The 11,272-nt window shown below is 36.8% G+C and overlaps 1 protein-coding gene across 4 annotated transcripts in view; it reads left to right on the top strand.

The window, feature by feature from the left end:
• JAKMIP2 (janus kinase and microtubule interacting protein 2) overlaps positions 1 to 11,272 on the top strand; it is a 164,435-nt gene that overhangs the window by 68,422 nt on the left and 84,741 nt on the right. The window contains exon 1 of one of the 4 annotated variants that reach the window (XM_008582695.1): positions 686 to 744. The exons of 2 other annotated variants lie outside the window; for them this stretch is intronic. The gene's annotated coding sequence lies outside the window, so the exon portion shown is untranslated. Of the gene's footprint in view, positions 1 to 685; positions 745 to 7,915; positions 7,975 to 11,272 lie in introns of those variants that run through there. One more of the 4 variants, XM_008582694.1, reaches the window with a different exon arrangement.

Here is an 11,272-nt window from a genome sequence, read left to right as displayed (position 1 = left end):
GTGTGTGTGTGTTTATTTACATACACAAATGCATGCAAGTATATCTAAGGGTCTCATAACATAGACCCTTAACCTTCTCAACAGATACTGAGGTCTTCTCAACTCCCCTAATATAATTTCAGTTTTCATAATAGAATTATAAAATAGCATTTAAACACTGGACAGCTCCAAAAATCTAAATTATTTATGTCATTCATTTAACAGAACTTATTTGCTGACACAATGGAACTCCTTGATTTATTTAAAATACCTCCTTTTAGATTAAAAGATCACGCTTAGACTTCTCCACTCCTATCACCAGCACTAACCATTGGCTGTACTGGGAGGATGATTTTCACAAGGAAACAAAATATGCTGTTGAGGTGGTGATGGTTGTTTTACTACAGGTGAGTCACTGCATTTCCAAAGAGTAAGGCCAGCTTGCCCTGTTGGGCAGTTGCTAGGTTCACTCCCCAGAAGTAACCTCAGCTACGTGCTGGTTTCAGAGTACTCAGTTTGAACCCAGAAATCCAGTATCACAAGTGACCTCATGTTGTCGACCTTTGAGGTCCACATGTTGTAATTCTTTGATTAAGATATAATTCATTGTATTTTGTAACACTGATTTGCTAACTTTTCTTTCAGAAAAAGACATACATCAACTTTAAGAAGTATCTCAATTTAAGGAATGTTGAAATGTAGGGGAAAATGTTCATGTTAGAATTGAAGAAACAGAAGTCAAAACTGTGAATGAAAAGTAACAAGGTGAAAGAACTACTTATTCTGTACATTATTAAACTAATTACAATTAAAATGTTTTGGTAATCATATTTCCTCCCATGTGACTAGCTGTCAATTAAGTCAGTGTTTTAAAATGTGATGTGTGTCAGAATCACCTGAGAGCTTGGTAAAAATGAAAATTCCTAGTCGTTACCTCAGAGCTTCTAACTCAGAATTTATAAGGGTGTAGCCTAATTTCTGTATTTTTAACAAATTCCTCAGGTGATATTGATTCTCTTCAAGGTTTAAGAGTTAATGTCTGAAACCCAGGGCTGAAGGAACTGTGAATCTTTCTTTGGTCCACATTAATTTTTAAATTTTATTTCTTTATTTTAATTTTTTGTTTGCTTTATTGCTTTCAAGTTGACACTATCCTGTTGTCACTCGGATCCTAGTTTTCTGGAATTTCACCGTATTTATCTAAATGTGTAAAATATTTTCATACTCTTTGACTCAATAATTGGAAACTTCCAAGAATGCCACCTAAGGAAATATTTTAGAAAATAGGCACATATTTATTGGAAGTATATAACACAAATTTAAATCGCCCTCCTTTCTGACTTATAATTTTAGGGAAAAAAAATGCTGAGAAATCATTCCCAGCTTAAGTTTTTTTCTAGCTCAGACCAATTTTTGTAGCTCACATCAAAAATAGCTCAAGTTCTGGCCTGTAAAAGCATTTGGTTTAGATCATGCATGGCTTCTTGCAAACCTCCTGTTCCAACTCCTTTTGGCTAAGGAGACTCTTGGTACTTCTGACCTGATTTACATATTAGTCATTGACTCATTACAAATTTTGTTAAAGCCCACTGTTATGCATCTTCTACAGTCAAACATTTTGAAAGGGTGTTGCATGATGAGAAATGTATATATCTACCAATTTTGGAGCAGGATATACGTCAGCAGGGAGGATGTGCCAATATTAGGGAAACTGTAGCTATACGTTGTGTTTCTGTGCTCAGTACCATCATAAAAGTTGAGTAAGAGAATCTCTTACCCTTACAGGGGTCTGTAGGGGGACCCTGTCACTCTGAGACAATCTAGCATTAATTCAGTATTTCCCAAAGTGTGTTGTTAGGTGGGGCATGAATGGATTTTTTTTCTCATAGTAGAAAATTTATTGTAGCATGTACTAGAAAAAAATATTTCTAACACACCACAACTTTGGTTTTACAGATATGTCTGCTTAGGTTGAGGCCAAAATAGATGAACTTTAAGGGAAAAAAAAGAGTTGAGAAGAATTGATTGAATAATATTAAATTGTCATGTGGATATATAGTGAAAATTGTGAGAGTGGTACAAAATATGTAAAGTTTCCAAAACACTACATTGATTCATACTGATTGTGCATCTAAGATGGGCCCTAGGCATCACCAAGAACACATGTTCATTTCTGTTCCTTCTGGGACTCAATAGCTAGGCTGCATTTGCTGAGGGCTTAACATAATGCCTGACACATAGGATTAATTAATTAATATATATTAAGTTACAGTGTCTGTTTAACTGCCTGTATAAAACTTATGGTTCACATGCCCACAAAGAAAGCCTAGGAGACAACACACAGTTAATCTTGACAGTAGGAAGAATCAGGTATAAATCTCAACCTCTTACTGACTCTCATTCTCTGGATAAATCATTAAACTTCTTTGAGTCTGAGTTTTATCACCTGACAAATGGAGGTCGTATTTGGGTAGATCACACTTTTTAGGATAAATGGCAGAATCTACATAAATTTCAAATCATACTGAATGGCATATGATAGGTACTAACTACTATAGTATCACTGTTATTTGTTTGTTTGTTTTTTCCATTATACCAGATGACTATAAAAAATGTTAAGAAAAAGAGTTTGTGAATAGTTGCTGGCCTTATATCCATTCCTGATACTCAAGTCTTGGGAAGATAGCTAAGGTAATTCACTTCTGCAAGAGTCTTTCCTTATTAATATATTTTAAGATTTTCCTGTCAAATCTAATTTTATTTTTTAATAACCACATAATACTCCATTTTAGAGATATTACATTATAGGTACTGATATTTAGGTTGTTTCCAGTACCAAAATACTAGAAATGCTATAATAGTTAGCCTTATACAAAAATCATTCCACCCTGTGCAAATACACCTATAGCATAAATTCCTAGAAGTAGAATGTCTAAGTTAAGGGGTATAAACATTTTCAGTTGTTAACTATGTTGTCAGATGGCTCTGCAGAAAACTTGTGCTAGTTTACACTCCCACTACAATGCAGAAGTGTTTCCCCCATCCACACCAAACCAGTGCATTTAAAACATGATTTTTATCTTATATGTAAAACACAGTATTGTAGTTTTAAATTGCAAGTCCTTAATTATGCATAAGGTCGAGGCTTTGCCCTCTTTCAATGCTTTGTATCAAATGAACCACCAACCTCCGAGCCACACACTTTACCCTGAGGATAGTCAGAGCACTTCTGCCCTGGAAAAACCATAGACTTCCTTTAGACCAACACTTACTTTGCAGATCTGAAAGGTGAAGAAACCCAAAATGGAGATGGTTTTGCCAAGGGTCACACAGCACCTCAAACATATTCTTTGCCTTAACAAGTGACCATTCATTTTCTCTAAGTGCTCTTTGAATTCTCTCCAGTAATTGCTGCTTAAGATGCAGAAGATAAGTGACTTTATTGGAATTTTGGGGTTCAAACTCAGCTTGATCAATACAGGTTTTCTACACATACATAATGGGCTTATCTAATGCAGCAAGCATTCCAAGGAATCAAGAAATCAGAGGACAATTATCCTTAAGAGAGAGAAGTATTCTCTTTTGCAGCTCTAATGAACATATTTCAGAGATTTTACTCATGCATTCTGGGTATAGCAGACGATAAGATAAAATTATCCGGCTGAATTGTGTGCAGATGTTTGCCTGTACCTTGTTATTCACACTCTGCTATGCTGTTAGTGCTATTTTCCCTCCCTGGATCTATCCAATAAATGCTGCGTCCTTCAGCAAAGTGAACAAACACAGCTCTGGCGAGCTTCTGGCTGCTTTCACACACAGTCACATGAAGTGCTACTTCTTTTGAGAAGCTTTCTAACTTGACCCCAGAGCCTTTCTGCAATGTCAGAATAATTTATTTTTCAAGTAAAGGCTGTTTTTTCTCTTATTTGTACTAACTATGAGGCTAAGGAGAAGAAATTAGCATTCTCTTTATCTTTAAGATATTCTGCCTGCACCACACAACCACAGACCAGTATCTGATGGCAAAGTGAATTAACTTATTCCACTGTCTTTGGATCTAAGCTTGCTTCCTTCTTCAGTCTAATCCCAGGACACCTTCTTCCCCCCACCCAGAATTATATTCCTTCTCTGTATTTTGTTTCTCTCCTTTGAGACTTTTTCCTTCATGGCCTCGGTTCTTACCACATTTTGGCCCTAAAGTTTTTTTTTTTAAAAAACAAATTCTTTTTATAGTCTACAAGTTCTACATATCTCACTCCCAGCTACCACTCTTTCCATTTATAACTTTCCTCCAGCCACAATGGGTTTTTCTTAAATGCTCCAACCAATTGAATATGCTCAAATATCAAAGAAGCTGCACTAAATTTTCACTTCCTGATAGAATGAAGTGCTTCATGACAGGTCCACACTCCCACTGAAAACAATTAGAAAAGCCAAATATGTTACAAAAATCCTATTAGGCATTAGAGAGCTGCAGCAGCAAGGAAGATTATGGTGACTAAAATTCTAGAAAGGCAAGAAACTGAAGATCTGCAGTTGCTTTTTCCCTTGCAGATTTGCTAATTCTGGCTCTCACTAGGGGCTGAAAATCTGGGCTCGTTCATGATCAGAGCATTGAGCAATGACAAATGAAGAAACTCAAACACACAACTGAAGTTTTTCCATAGGACATTTGCTAAATTCTAAAGCTATGTTATCTCCTCAAATATTACTTCTCCCCAGGTTTGCCTATTTTCTCCTCCCAGAAATTCTATGAAATATATGTTAGACTTTTTCACTCTGATTTCCATTTGTATTAATCCTTATATATATTGAAATCAGTTGTTTTGTTTATGCTATTGAATAATTTATCTTCCAGTTCACTAAATATCTCTTTATCTGTATCTAACCTGATGTTCACCACCCATTTAATTTTACACTATAATTATTTTTTTCTCTTTTCTAAAGGTTCAGTTTGTTTATTTTTATAGCCCCTTGTTCTTTGCTTATAGTTTCAGTCCTTTATCTTATTTCTTAATATTTTTAGTACACATAGTTTATATTTTATGCCTCTTAATTTCAATATTTGAATCTTTGTGAGTTTGATTTTATACTCCTCTCCCATCAGTAAATTTTCTACCTTGAAACTTTATCTTGGGGAATTTTTTTAAAATTAATTTATTTATTTTTATTGGTTATGAATATTCATGAAGACACAAAGCTGATTGTCACCATTCGTGCCCAAGATGTGATGGCCAGATCCATACTGGTAGCATGCCCATTACCACAAATTGTGATTATACCCCATATCCCCCACCCAGTTATCTCTGACCTCTTTCCCCTTCCTCTTTTCCCCCATGCCACTCTGTATCCGTAGGTATGCTCTCTCCCTCTGCAAGTCTAACAAACCACTGTAGTCTTTCTTTCCTTCCTTCTTTCTTTCTTAACCCCCACTTATGAGTGAGTACATGTGGTATTTTTCCCTCTGTGCTTTGCTTCTTTCACTCAACATAGGTTTCTCCAAGCTCATCCATGTTGTTGCAAATGGGAGAATTTCATTCTTTTTTATGGCAGTGTAGTATTCCATGGTGTATATATACCATATTTTCCTTATCCAATTGTCCATCAATAGACATTTAGGTTGATTCTGTATCTTGGACATTGTAAACAGAGCTGCGATGAACATGGGAGTGCAGGTATCCCTTATACATGATGATTTCCATTCCTTTGGGTATATACTCAGAAGCTGGATCATATAGAATATCTATCTGTAGTTGTTTGAGAAACCTACATACTGTTTTCCATAGTGGTTGTACTAATTTACAGTTCCACCAACAGTGTATAATCAAAAAGATGAGGAATAACAAATGCTGGTGAGGGTGTGGAGAGAAGGGAATGCTCCTATCTGGGGGAATTTTTTGAGATCTGTGTTGAAGAGGTATTTCTCTAAAGAGCCTTTGAATTTGCTTCTCTCTATTCACTAAGAGCACTGGTCTTTCAGCCACAAGGATGACTTGTGGTTCTATGTAAGGGAATAATTTTCCCCCTTCTTCACACATCAGCAAATTTGAAATAGGCAATTTGCCTTGGTGCTCTTCTTGTAGAGCAGGTTGGTTTTTAGTTTTCTTTGAGAACCCAGTTTCATACAGACTCTTTCATAAAAAGTAAAACCTACTCTTAAAACACTGGGTTTGTTTTCTGTTGCCAGCGCCAAATAGTCATCAGATTTTGGCTGATAACCTTAGGATAAAGCCATCTGTGGTGTTTGTTTATATTTCTGGAATTCTATTTTTGTTCTGTTCTTGGCTTTTGCTATTGTTGTTAGTCTAGAAATTTTAGGTAATTTTTTAAGTGGATAAAATATTCAAGAAAACTAGCTCACCGTAAGGCGGAAAAATACACTTTTCTTAATTCCTCTCTGTTTCCCAAGCTGCTCGGCCCTAGTCCCACCTCACTTGCCTCTCTACTTATCTTCTTTTCTTGTGTCTTAGTGTTATTTTAAAACCACCTCTGTAAACAACTTCCTAAGATCTTCCTGTCAATTACCTTCTCTTACCATGGAAATCCCTCTACATCTGTCTTTCTCTGTTTCCACCTCAAGGTAGAACCTAATTCTACCTTGTTTAACAACTGCAGTATTTATTTTTTACTATAACCCACCTTGGCTTACTGGCACACAACTCTGTTTGTGACATACACCTACTCAGTCATCAGTAATCCATGTGACCTACTAAATAAGGCCTTTAGCTGACCTAAACTATCTTTCTAGCTTTATTTTCTTTAAATTTCCTTTAGCTTACAGCTCAAACACACATGGTGTCTTAGGGTTTTCCTTACACTATGTTATAGTTGGTTGATATTTTATCTGCTTTATTATATTAGGGTTACAGCATGAGCAAAGGCCAGGAGAGGTAGAAGAGTACAGGCCAATTATAGGAAAATGTGGCTAGTGAATAGCTCCTCTATAGTCAAATCTTTAGATAACATAGATTGTGATAAATGAGGTTTAAGCCAGATTGTGAAGAGCTTTCCATGCTAAGAAGGCAGCATCATTCTTTGGACTATAGCAAACCAATGAAAGACCATATCATTTTTTTTTTTTTTTGTACAACCACTTTGCACAACTCTAGGGAGCATACATGAATGACATTCCCTGAAGTCGTGCAACATGTCAGTCTCAGTAAACCTCATATCATGCAGAAAAACATGTCATCAAACATGGTTGGCACTCATTATGCTTACTAAATTTTGTCCAGCCTTCACAGGGGACATGTCTTAATATTTTGTTTGTAATTTCCTAACCTTTGCTGGGATAAGAAAAGTTAAGGCCTGTATATTGGGAAGGTCTCCATAGAATATTGTTGTTTTTGTCTCTCCTTTAAAATTGAAACAAATATTATAATAATTTAGATGTTAGACACTGGATCTATTGGGGCTTTAAAATATGTGATGTACTAGATAACCTAGTTCTACATAACCTTGCCAGAAAAAAATGTTTTGATTTACATATAACTTATATCTAAGTCAAGCAGGTATGCCAACAGTTAGAACTCAACTTCTATAAATCAGTATACAATAAATGAGTATAAATGAGAGGGAAAGCCCTTGACGTTGTGCGTGCTCTCTCTCTCTCTCTCTCTCTCACACACACACACACACACACACACACACACACACACTCCCACCACTTCTGTAACAATAGCAGAATTAAAGAGAAAAGCAAGCCTTGCTTTGCTGGTCAGAATGTAGGAAGGAACTTAAGTATCTGGACCCAGGGCACAGGCTAGGGATGCTGCATTGGAACAGTGCCATTCCAATTAAATAAGACACTAAAAAGAAATCCTATTCATCTGTTTCCCTCTAGACAGCACACTTGGGCACTGGTGTAGCCAATCTGCAGACTAAGAGAAGCCATTAATCCAGTGTCCATCATAAACTTCTCCTACCTCAAGTCTAAAAAGAGAAAGCCTGGATCCTTGAGAATCTTCTCCCTTGTGGGGTGTGTATAGAAGGAAGGTAGGCAACCGGTGCCATTTTGTGTTTCTTTTTTATTCTCTCAACCACTAAATAGGCTTTTCTTTGCTTAAACTTGTGTTAAAGAGCATTTAATTTAGTTGGATCACTGACAGCTATCTATAAACCATGAAATTTAGTGCAAAAATTATTTCATAAGAGTTCTGGGTGTTGATATTTATCATTTCTATCTTGGTTTGATTCTAGCTTGATCATGAATACTCATTCCTAGCCAAAATTTGAGAATGAGGGGAAAATATCCTTCTGGTCCTGTATCTAAAAATGGTCACACATAAAAACAAACTGGCTTGCTTGCATGTGCTTTTATTATTCTGTGCCTCCAAGTTACTCAGCCTCCAATGTAGAACCTTCAACAAACATGACATTTGTCACAATTTGATAAGCTCTGAGCCCATATGTGCATACTTTGGTCAAAAGGACAAGAGATGTAAAATTTAACTTAAATCGCTAATAAAACAGTTTAGTTCTCTATGTTTAATTTTTTTATCTGACAGTTGTTTCCATTTTTTCTGTATATTTTTCAAACCTGAGTGCTAACTATTCGACAGCAAAGAGTGAATCTGAACAAGACTATGACATAAAAGTTTGAGGAAGATGCAATCTCAAAAGGAGAAATAGCACCAGGCACATTCAAGGGGGCATGAGAGGCTAAATTATATATCAAACTGTAAAAGCTGCAGACGGCAGTTGCCAGTCATGAGGAGAGGGAGGCAGGAGGGGAAAATGACAGAGACTTTCACAAGCAGAGCCTATCAATTTCGCCAGACAATTACAGGATCTGCAGGAAGCTTGTTGGCACAGCTCACTTCCTGCATGGCCTCTCCATTTCTCAGGGAGTCCTGACCTAGGGTAATGACTGCCTGTGGTGTACGTGGCCCTCCCAGGAGGTCTGTTCCTATTGTAGTTGCCCCTGTTATGACTGTGACCCAATAATTAACAACAAAGACAAGATGGGAGACACCGAAAAGGAGAAAAAGCTGCGGGCATCTTTCTAGAAAATGAACTTCATCCTCTCTAGCCAACATAGAACATTTAGAAAATTGTTTTAAAAACCTTGGTATTTTTCCAGTGTAGGCAATAGTGATTTCCAGCAGAGAATTCAATATTAAATCTGAGATTAAATGAGAGTGACCAGATTTGACACCAGGAGAAGAGCTAAGTTCTAGCCTGGCTAATCTGATTATCAATTTAAATATATTAATTGGCCATAAATTTTTTTTAACAAAGAAGTTTTTGGAAATGTTATTAGAAGAAAGTGTTTCTTGAAAAAGAAGCAGATTCAATATTAAATCTGAGATTAAATGAGAGTGACCAGATTTGACACCAGGAGAAGAGCTAAATTCTAGCCTGGCTAATCTGATTATCAATTTAAATATATTAATTGGCCATAAAATTTTTTTAACAAAGAAGTTTTTGGAAATGTTATTAGAAGAAAGTGTTTCTTGAAGAAGAAGTAAACACCACAGATATGCCTAATGAATTTGATTTTCTGAAATCCAATTTGTCTGATCAAAAGTTCAACCCCCAAATTGATTGTAATTCTGAATACTTAAACTAGTCAGTTAACCTGAGTTTTTAACAATTCCTTGACTAGAGGGAACTGGAACTGAACTACAAAAACTTGCACTTAAAAAAATTACTATAAAAATAAATTAATGTCTTTAAAAGAATGTAAGTAGGGAGTACACTTTTACTGTTTCCATCAATTAAAAATTGTCTACAATTTTAGATTGTCTACATTGAGGGCACAAATCATTAGTATTGTGCTGTTTGAGAGGATATAAAGAGCATCAGTTTCTCTTACAGAAAGAAATGATTTGTTTCCTTTTTTCACAGTTTTACAGTATTTATTACCAGTGTCGGTGTTGACTGTTTTCCCTGATATTATGAACTGTTTTGTCGATCTTATCACTACCTACAGACTTTTAGAAAGACAAATGTTCTGAATCTAACTGAGCAAAAGCAAGAGAGAGAGAGAGATCTTTTGCTTTCAGATCGACCCTTTCCTCATGTCTCCAGGCCAAAAGTGCCGGTGCTGTACTCTCTTCCCATCAATCACCAACCCGTTCACTTTTTCTTTCATTTAAAAGATACTTATTAGGTACTGTACTGTTTTTATGCTAGTCACCAGGGAGAGCAAAACCCAACTCTATCTCTGCTTTCACAGGGCTTCCATTTAGTGGGGAGAGGTAAATATTGATCAAAAAAAATCAAATATATAACCACAAGATGTGATCCATGCTATTTAGGAAAAGTAGCTGATGCTATGAAAAGATGCACTTAGAAGAACCTGGCCTTATTTGTATAACTCAGGAAGACATCTGTATTAGATTCCTAGGGCTGCCATAACCAATTACTGCAAAGTTGGTGGCTTAAAACAACAGAAATTTATTCTCTCACAGTTCTGGAAGCCAGAGTCTGAAGTCAGGTGTCAGCAGGGTTGGTTCTTTCTGAAGGCTCTGAGAAGAATCTGTTCCATGCCTCTCTCCTAGTTTCTGGTGGTTGCTGGCAATCACTGGTGCTCCTTGGCTTACGGATGTGTCACCTCAATCTCTGCCTTCATCTTTACATGGCATTCTCCCCTGTATGTGTCTGTGTGTTTATGCCTAAATTTTCCTCTTCTTTAAAAATAAAAATCATTAATCATTGGATTAGGCACCCCGCTAATCCAGTATAACCTAATCTTAACTTGATTACATCTGTAAAGACCCTATTTCCAAATGAGATGACATTCACAGGTACTGGGAGTTAGGACTTGAATGTATCTTATTGAGGTACACAACTCAACCCACAACAGCTTCCTTGAGCCAATTACCTTTGAGCCGAGATCATTAGAATCTACAGAAGGGAGTTCTCTGCAAAGGGAATGGATCGTGTAAAAGCCCTGAGGCAGGAAGGACACAGAGACAAACACATAGACACAAGAGGCAAGAGACTCAACGCTGTGCACCCACGGGTACTGCACAGAGGCTCCCACACATGGACTCTCCTCCCATGAGGCGAGGACATCACAGACCTCTTTGACTTCACTCTAAGTCTTTCTGCTGAATCAGCCAGCACCGTCATGTGCCCTCAAGTAGAAAAAGACAGAAGTACTCCCCTGTTTGGGGCTAGACTTGAGGAAAGATTGTCTATGCAGAAAGCCTCCTTTAGGGCAAAAGCTTGGGTTGTGACACATGAATACAGGTTCAGAACAAGGAGACTTGGGTTAAATCCAAGCTTTGTGCAACCTGGGTAAGTGACTGCACATTTCTCTTTTTTTTTTTTTTTTTTAAAGATG

The sequence above is a fragment of the Galeopterus variegatus genome, unplaced genomic scaffold (assembly GCF_000696425.1).
Source record: "Galeopterus variegatus unplaced genomic scaffold, G_variegatus-3.0.2 Scaffold2699, whole genome shotgun sequence".
Lineage (NCBI taxonomy): Eukaryota > Metazoa > Chordata > Mammalia > Dermoptera > Cynocephalidae > Galeopterus > Galeopterus variegatus.
Note: the sequence above shows the minus strand (reverse complement) of the source record. Positions and strands in the feature narration are given on the sequence as shown.